The sequence below is a fragment of the Neolamprologus multifasciatus genome, chromosome 1, assembly GCF_963576455.1.
Source record: "Neolamprologus multifasciatus chromosome 1, fNeoMul1.2, whole genome shotgun sequence".
Classification (NCBI taxonomy): Eukaryota; Metazoa; Chordata; class Actinopteri; order Cichliformes; family Cichlidae; genus Neolamprologus; species Neolamprologus multifasciatus.
In genome coordinates this window covers 360,286-368,813 of record NC_140439.1, presented here as the reverse complement: position 1 = coordinate 368,813, position 8,528 = coordinate 360,286, and the positions used below count along the sequence as shown (strand labels likewise).

Sequence of the window (8,528 nt, the reverse complement as noted above, 5' to 3'; positions counted from 1 at the left end):
AGTCCCACCTGCTGTTCAGCTTCCACTCCAGTCAGTTCCCTCACCTGCTGTTCAGCTTCCACTCCAGTCAGTTCCCTCACCTGCTCTTCAGCTTTCACTCCAGCCAGTTCACTCACCTGCTCTTCAGCCTTCACTCCAGTCCCCTGTCGTCCAGTCTCCCCCAGCCTCAGCCTCAGCCTCAGCTTCAGCTTCAGCTTCAGCTTCTCCTGGTCCAGACTCAGCCTCAGCCTCAGCTTCGCCTGGTCCAGACTCAGCCTCAGCCTCAGCTTCAGCTTCAGCTTCGCCTGGTCCAGACTCAGCCTCAGCTTCAGCTTCGGCTTCGCCTGGTCCGGACTCAGCCTCAGCTTCGGCTTCGCCTGGTCCAGCCTCAGCCTCAGCTTCAGCTTCGCCTGGTCCAGCCTCAGCTTCCGTTTCGCCTGGTCCAGTCCACACAACGCCTGACACACACACTCATCCCCCTCCCTTTCCAAACGCCTTCGATGCTTGTTTCCTGCGGGGGAACACAGCAGGTCTGTGTGCCACGCTGGAATGGTAGCGCTGTGCAGGATTACTCCTCACCCCCCACCCAATCCTGTGGCTTGTCATGTCTTTCACAAAGTTGTGCTGTGGACATTTATGTGCTTTTTGTGCAGAGGAGTTTTTTTGTTTCCTGTTCTCATGCTGTCCTACCACAGAAGCACAGCATGAGTAGAGGTCTCTTTTATCCTCTTGTACTTTCCCACTGTAGTGTATATTTCAGTGTTTTTCTGTAACGCTACCGATCTCCGACTTGTATCCCCATGTAATGTCTGTGTTGTGTGTGTAAGGTCGGGGGGGGGGGGGGGGGGGGTCCCATTTCACTGCAGGGCAACCTGCATGTGGCGAATAAAGCTTTCATTCATTCATTCATTCATTCATTCTTCCTTGTGAAACAGCGAGGTGCTGCTTAGCCAGAGCATTAGCCTGATTCAAACGCTCATGGAAATCTTGCACATACTTTGTCACTCCCATTCTAGGGCTCCCTTTCTGGATCAAAATTTCCTTTTATTGCTTTAAGTGGGCCACGAGGCATGTGGCCAAACACTAGTTCAGAGGGACTGAACCCGAGTGACTCTTGGACGGCTTTGCGAGCAGCAAACAACACAAAGGGAATCCCTTCATCCCAATCCACTTTGGCCTCTAAGCAATACTTGCGGAGCATGGCTTTTAAGGTTTCATGCTACCACTCTAAAGCTCCTTGGGATTCTGGGTGATAGGTAGAGGACACAACCTCTTTGATATTTAGGCTTATAGCTACTTGCCTGAATAATTTAGACTGAAAGTTAAATTTCAGTCTAAATTATTGGGGTGCAAGTATTGTTGGGGTGCAACAATACTCGTATCAATATTGAACCATTCGATACAGTACTTTCGGTTCGGTACGCATATGTATCGAACAATACAAAATTTTTAATTTATGTTATTGTAACCCTGGTTAACATAACTGCCAATAAATAAAAGCCTGTTAGTAAAAACAGTCATAAGAAATATATCACAGGTGATAAATAAATAGATAGTTAAGAAAATTCATTAAAAACATCAGCAATGATATAATTCATGGTATAGGATTTCATTTGTGTTTAAAAACATGTTAAAAGGTTAAAAACCTTGCTAATTCATGGTGTTTTATGTTAATTCAGGTAAAATGGCTAAAATATGTGTTGAGACTCTTATTGTGAAAGGGCACGCTGCAGCGTGACTCCTGTGATAGCCACACCCAATCGGGTTGTTCATTCTTTTTGATGCTAGAGAGAGGGAGAAATGCAGACAGTCCTTGCGGAGCTGCTGCCTAAACGAGTGAAAAAATATTAAAAACGAGCCAGAAATCTACATAAAGCCATTTTTGTACTCTGGAGAATATATTTTTTGTTTTTCCGACCTGTCCTTGCCTCGGTGACGTGAACATAACCGAACGGGACTTGGTGAGTTCAGAAATTGTATTTTATTTCATGCAAGAAATGTTTTGTTGTATTATATTGCTCATTTCATGCAAACGGAGAGCCAAGGTAGCAGATTTATGTTGTTTTATGTTAAAAACGGTGGATTCGTGCTTAACCGACACACAGGCTGTACTTCAAAGGCCTTTGACAGTGTTTCAGCGCGCCATTTTGGCGTCACCTCATTCACGGCTAAATAAGCTGGAAAGATGGACTTTTACTGTTATTTAAGAGTTACCCTTGTGTTATTTTCGAATGTTTATGCACTTTATTTTGTTGTTATGGTAGGCCATTAAGGTTTGGATCGGGAAATGCCGAGCTAGAATCGGAGTTTGATCCGCTGAGCGAGAAACAAGATGGCGAGCCACCCACGGACCCATTGAACTGTACCGAGCAGGAAAAGGGAAAACGCCCCCTGCTGGACGTTGAGCTCTTTCGCTGAAAAAACTGGTAGGATTAATCCATACACCTCTGCAAAAGAACAGCGGACTTTCAAAGCACTGGATAATCATTCGGAGTAATTCCAGGATTAATAGTTAAAGGACACAGAGACAACTTTCTTTTGTTTATTTGTTTGTTTAAGGGGATTATTCAGCCTTTTGCTGAATTGTTTTTAGTTTTTACATGTTTTTGTAAATTATTTTGGTCAACCTTACATTTTAATGCTCTAATGGTGTTAATGGAAATGTAAATAAGTTTGTTGGGTTAAAACAAAATAAGAACTGGTTGAGATTGAAAGGTGAACCTAGACCAAGATTAAATTAAATCTTGGGCCTAAAGAACTGAACTTGATTTAAAATAACACAGTGTTAATGCAAATAGATCAAAGGATAAACTTGAACTTAGAACTTGAAATAAATAAGACAATAACCTAGGTTGAAAATAACATCCTTCTAAAGCCAAATAAAAGGTTTTGAGATAAATAGGATAAACTAACAGAACATACTGAACAAAAAGGGGAAAGAAAATATCTTATTTTCCTTAAATGTGTGATGTTGAATGTTTTATGTGATGTGTGTTAACTATCTATTCTCTGTCTTCACAAAATAACAAGCCGGCAATTTAAACGTATTTTCTGGTCTGTGGTCTTTATTACATGCTACACTCATTACTACTCTAGTAGTCGAACCTAACTGGTCCTAGTATACTGTAACGACTCCAGAAGTGTTACATTATCAACTTTCCTTCTGACGATGCTGTCTGTGTTGAGTGCTCAGTGGATCTGCGCTCGACAGTGCAGCCTAGGCGGAGTAGTCGAACGCAGATTCACTGAGCGCAGGGCAAGCCAGCGAGACAGAAGTTAAGCTCTCCTTGCTACATGGCAAATTGAACCTCCCCCACCCTAATTCAGATCTGGCATTTGGAACTATTTTGGTTTTCATGTGAAGCATGACCCTGAAGGAAAGCGTGTCATGGACAAAAGTAAAACAGTATGTCGGATGCGCCACGCAGTATGTCGGATGTGCTACGCAATGCTCAATTGGTGGGAACTTATTGTAGCATTGAGGACATATAATAGTAAGATTATAGTAACAATTGCCATTTGGGCTTATGTGTTGCAGAATTTCCTCAACCATTAGTGCAGCCTGATCCTTTCCTTTTGACAGAAATTACATACAAAAACAAATATTAAGAAAACATTTAATAGATGTATTATTCATGTTGAACCCACCTCCTCAGTGTCAGCCTCCATCACCTTGTTCCTCACATCATTGTAGTCTTCAGGCTGCACACTTACCAATTCATAAATGAGCTCAGGCTGGGTGGGGGAACTGAGGGCTCTGCAGTGTTCCAACGCCTCCTCCCTGGTCTTATTCTCCTTTACCAGGACCATCTTGTCCCTATAGCAGGTGCAGGGAAAAAGATCAACAGAGTTTTGGATAGTCATATTTTTACTGGCGGAGGAGATGGAGATACAGTCACCATTCTTCACTGGCTCATGGTCTGCCCAGTTTGTATAATTTGACACACCTGTTTGCCCTGCAGAATAGGTGGTGAAATTTCAGCAACAAAGATAACTACAAATCAACTAAACGTTATGTCAAAAAAATTTGATGAACTAGAGAGAGAAGCAAGAAAGAAAGACACATTATAAATATTTTAATATTAAGCAAAATTAGTTGAGTCATAGCTCTAATTTAAACTACAGAAAAATTGCACTGGGTGACTTTTCTAAACAGGCTGCCTTTAAAGCTTTTTATTATAAATGGAGGTACCAGGTGAAATTTATAGTTTTACAGTAGTTACTATTCAACTGTAGCACTAGTTACTGTACAGTACTATAGTACTGTCAGTACTAGAAATTCATAGTATCAATTTTGCAACTTTGTGTTCAGAGTTTCTTGTTATAAAGCTGTAAAATTGACCAGCATGTACTAAGCCACATATGGTTACACAGCAGATTTGGTAGTATTAGTGCTATTTGCTAGTAAAATTGTTATTCCACACTTCACAGTAAGTTGCAATTATCTATAAAGTGTGAAATCTTGCTGACGTGTAACTCTTTACCTTCTCTGTACAGTCCAATCCACACTGGAAAACCATTGATTGTTTGTCTCACAGTATGCCTCGGCATCATTCCACATCTTTGACTCTGGAATATATTTGGATTCATCACAGTTTAAGAAGATATATTGTCCACAATCATAGCTACTTACCCTTTAAAGAGAAAAACAATCAGTGTAAGAAGATTTTCGTGAATTGATTTACCCATTCATTAATTTTTTTAAAACTGCTTATCCAGTTCAGTGTCATGGGCATCCCAATGCCTTTCCTAGCAGGTATAGGACAGTTATAGGGGGCAATGTAAACCTGACAGACCAATGCACCTCAGGGCTTAAATAAATCCTACTGAGAAAAATAGTCTGACAGTGTGCTGTCTATACATTTTGAGGCTTTTTTGCTAATATTTCGGCAGAGGGAGTTCAGTGGTTTGCAGCATGAGAAAACACATGCAAGTAGTCAAAACACAAACAAATGAAACTTATCAGTTTCACATTAAGAAAGAGAAGGTAAACACTGCAAACATAAGCTCACACCACAATGTGGCAACAGATACAGCACAAGGGAAGTAGGAAAAGTCTTACTAAAAGAAGTTGAACATTTTGGCAGTATTGGCATCGGTTTGGATACTGACCATTTGGATATATTTTATTTTTAAAAAAACTTAAAAAGCCTTTAAAAATTTAAAGCTTGAACCATGAAATAAACACCAGAAAATTCTAATTCTGTTTATCTCCAAAAGTTGATTCTGTTCATCTGGACGTAGCATTTTCAGTGGGAGAAACGTTTCATCACTGTCAGACCCAACACAAACAGGGTACACAAACACCCGATCCTTGGGGTGGACGAATTTTTGGCGCAGCATGTTTTGGGGGTTGAAAGCCAGAGAGAGACAGTGTTTAGAAAAAATGCATCTCAACTGTTCCGATACTCCTGACACATACAGGATCACTACAGGTTTTCGCTTAGGCAGCGGTTGTCCTTCTCTCCTGGTTTGGCTGGAGCTCTCTTTTGGCGCATTCCCAGCTTTAGCTGGGTTAACCACATTCACTCAGGGCCTTCTTAATTTTATGTTCTTCTGCTTCCCTGGCCGCTCTGTCTGTGGGGATGGTGTTTGCTCTGTGTTGGAGCATCCTGATGACACGCAGTTTATGCTCCAGTGGATGATGAGAGTCAAACCTTAAATACTGATCCGTATGTGTAGGTTTCTGGTACAGATCAGCTTTTAGATGTCCCCCATTACTGATGGAAATCTCACAGTCTAAGAAGGCTAACCTGCCACTTTTCATATCCTCTCTGGTGAATTTGATGTGTTGGTCCACCGAGTTAATGTGATCCGTGAATTGTGGTACATCCTGAGAATTGATTTTCACCCAGGTGTCATCCACATATCTGAACCAATGGCTTGGTGGTGTTCCAGGGTAGGATAACAAAGCCCTCTTTTCCACTTCTTCCATGTACAAATTGGCCACGATGGGTGAAACTGGGGAGCCCATGGCACACCTATGTTTCTGCTTATAGAACTGACCCTTGTATGTGAAGTAGGTGGAATGAAGACACAGCTCCAAAAGCAAACACACTTGGTCAATGCTGAGAGTGGTCCTGCTGCTGAGGATGGTGTCATCCTGTAATCTCTTACGAACTACCTCCAACGCTTCCGTGACTGGGATGCAAGTGAAGAGAGATGTAACATCGTATGAGACCATGGTTTCATCTGCGTCCATAATGACATCTCTCACCTTCTCAACAAATTCCAAGGTGTTCTGGATGTGGTGTTCAGAGCTGCCCACCAGCGGGTTGAGGATCGAAGCCAGAAACTTGGAGATGTTATAGATGACCGAGTTGATCATACAGATAATTGGTCTTAACGGTGCACCCTGTTTATGTATCTTCGGTGAACCATACAGACTTGGTGTAGAGTCCCCTGGGTATAGCCTGTGCTATGAGGCCGGTCAATAACATTGTCTTGTTCTAACTTCTTCAGACAGTCTATCACCCTCTTCCTGTAAACACTTCCTGGGTCTTGTTTCAGGGGCTCATAAGTACTTTCATCACTGAGTGACACGATTTTCTCACGATAGTCTTTCTTGTTTAGCAAAACTGTGCACCTACCCTTGTCTGCCGGAAGGATGATAATGTTGTCATTACTAAGTGATGTGAGTGCCTTCCTCTCCTCCATGGTGATGTTGGATGCTGGGGGCTTTGCATTGCTGAGACAGGCCGAAACCTTCGTCCGTAGTTGCTCTGCTTCCACTCCTGCAATATTGTTGTTACGAATTGCTGTTTCTATGGCTGTGATCAGTTCCACTAGTGGGATTTGTCTCAGCGTGACAGCAAAATTCAACCCTTTAGCAAGGATGTTTTTCTCTGTTTGGGTGAGTTGTCTGTCAGACAAATTCTTCACCCACTTGTCCACATCCTTGGTGTCGCATCCTTCTCTCGTCTGGCTGCTTAGGATACTCTCCGTATTTTGCTGTGGTTTCCGACGTACAACAAGTTGTATGTCGGTCAAACTTCCTTTGTTGTCTGGTCTTAGACTTCTTGCGCTGTGCTAGATGAGCCTTCTCCGTGAAGTCAAACACCCATTCTCATCTAGAAGCATGGTAAGTCTCTGTCGGATCCACTTTTCTTGAGGTTTTAACATGTAGATGGTAAAATTAGTTTGCCCAACCCATTCATTAAGCAGCTGGTACTGTGCCTTCTGGAGGATTTTTGTTGCCCGGAAGCCTTTAACTGAAGAGCTCATTTGCAGACTTTTAGGCTCAATCCTGTTTTGTCTGTATCTGAGGCTGAATCTCAGGTGGTTCCTGTAATCCGCCATCTTATGTGCTGTTTGCTCATACTCAGTGTTGGGAAGGTTACTTTTAAAATGTATTCCAATACAGAATACATGCCCCGAAATGTATTCTGTAACGTATTCCGTTATGTTGCTCAATGAGAGTAACGTATTCTGAATACTTTGGATTACTTAATATATTATCATGCTGTTTACAACTACATGAATGTACTATTGCTGTGATTTATTACTGTTACTGAAGGTCCGCGCTTCCGAACCGTAGTAAAGGGACCTCTGGCTAATACGGTGGGTTCTGTGTCGGGCTCATAGCTGAAAACTAGCTTTACTTTGTTGTCTGGGTCAACTTTGCTTGCGAGAGACAAAGAGAGGCGTTGAAAGGCTGCTCCAAAAAACACGAACACGGTGTACTGTCGAGTCTTAATAGCTTACTTACAACTGGGCTCGTCAGGCACACTTCTTGGCTGCAGTGGTTATTATTATATTTACATGCTTCCAGCTCCCGTTTCTGCTCGATGACAACTGTACTTTTCCTTTTTCTCCCTCCCTCGCTCACAGACACATAACGGGTATGGCAGTCCATTCTCCCTGCAGCACGGACTACACTGCCTATGATGCTACATTCTTTAGAGCTATACCGGTAGCATTCTGCCTATTAGCTTAGCACAACAACAACAAAAAGGCCTCTCTCACCCAGGAAACACGCAGAGAGAGAGCGTCACCTTGTAACCATAGCAACTGTAACGCTGCCGCCTGGAACAACAGAACAGCTGTCAAATAAAACCCAAACAGGCCTGACCTGCCACAATATGAAACAGGGAAGTACCGCCGTGTAATCCATTTATTTCAACAAAGTAACTGTATTCTAAATACCACCTTTTTAAACGGTAACTGTAACGGAATACAGTTACTCATATTTTGTATTTTAAATACGTAACGGCGGTACATGTATTCCGTTACTCCCCAACACTGCTCATACTGACGTACAAGAATTAGGCAGTCCTTGCCAAAGTGGGTTAAAATGTCTTGATGCATTCTCAATCATCCAGATAAGTAAATCTCCAAAAGTGGGAGAAATGACCACTGATCAAAGACCACTGATCAATGGCCATGAGTAAACAGAGTAACGTATTGTAAGCTGTTAAGTGCCAGGAGGATTGCCAGGATTTATACATCGGGGAAATCAAACAACCTCTGGCGAAGCGGATGGCACAACACAGAAGAGCTACCTCGTCAGGCCAGGACTCTGCAGTCTATTTACACCTACAGGCCAGTGG

The 8,528-nt window shown here is 42.4% G+C and overlaps 1 long non-coding RNA gene and 1 pseudogene across 1 annotated transcript; one reads left to right on the top strand and one right to left on the bottom strand.

The window, feature by feature from the left end:
- The first annotated feature begins 1,540 nt into the window (after window positions 1-1,540).
- LOC146525041 (uncharacterized) lies at window positions 1,541-2,799 on the top strand. The gene is made up of 2 exons (XR_014874719.1): window positions 1,541-1,940; window positions 2,244-2,799. It is a non-coding gene; the product is annotated as an uncharacterized LOC146525041 (long non-coding RNA).
- Window positions 2,800-3,612: 813 nt separating this feature from the next.
- Window positions 3,613-7,278, bottom strand: LOC146525040 (uncharacterized; annotated as a pseudogene).
- Between the last annotated feature and the right edge of the window lie 1,250 nt (window positions 7,279-8,528).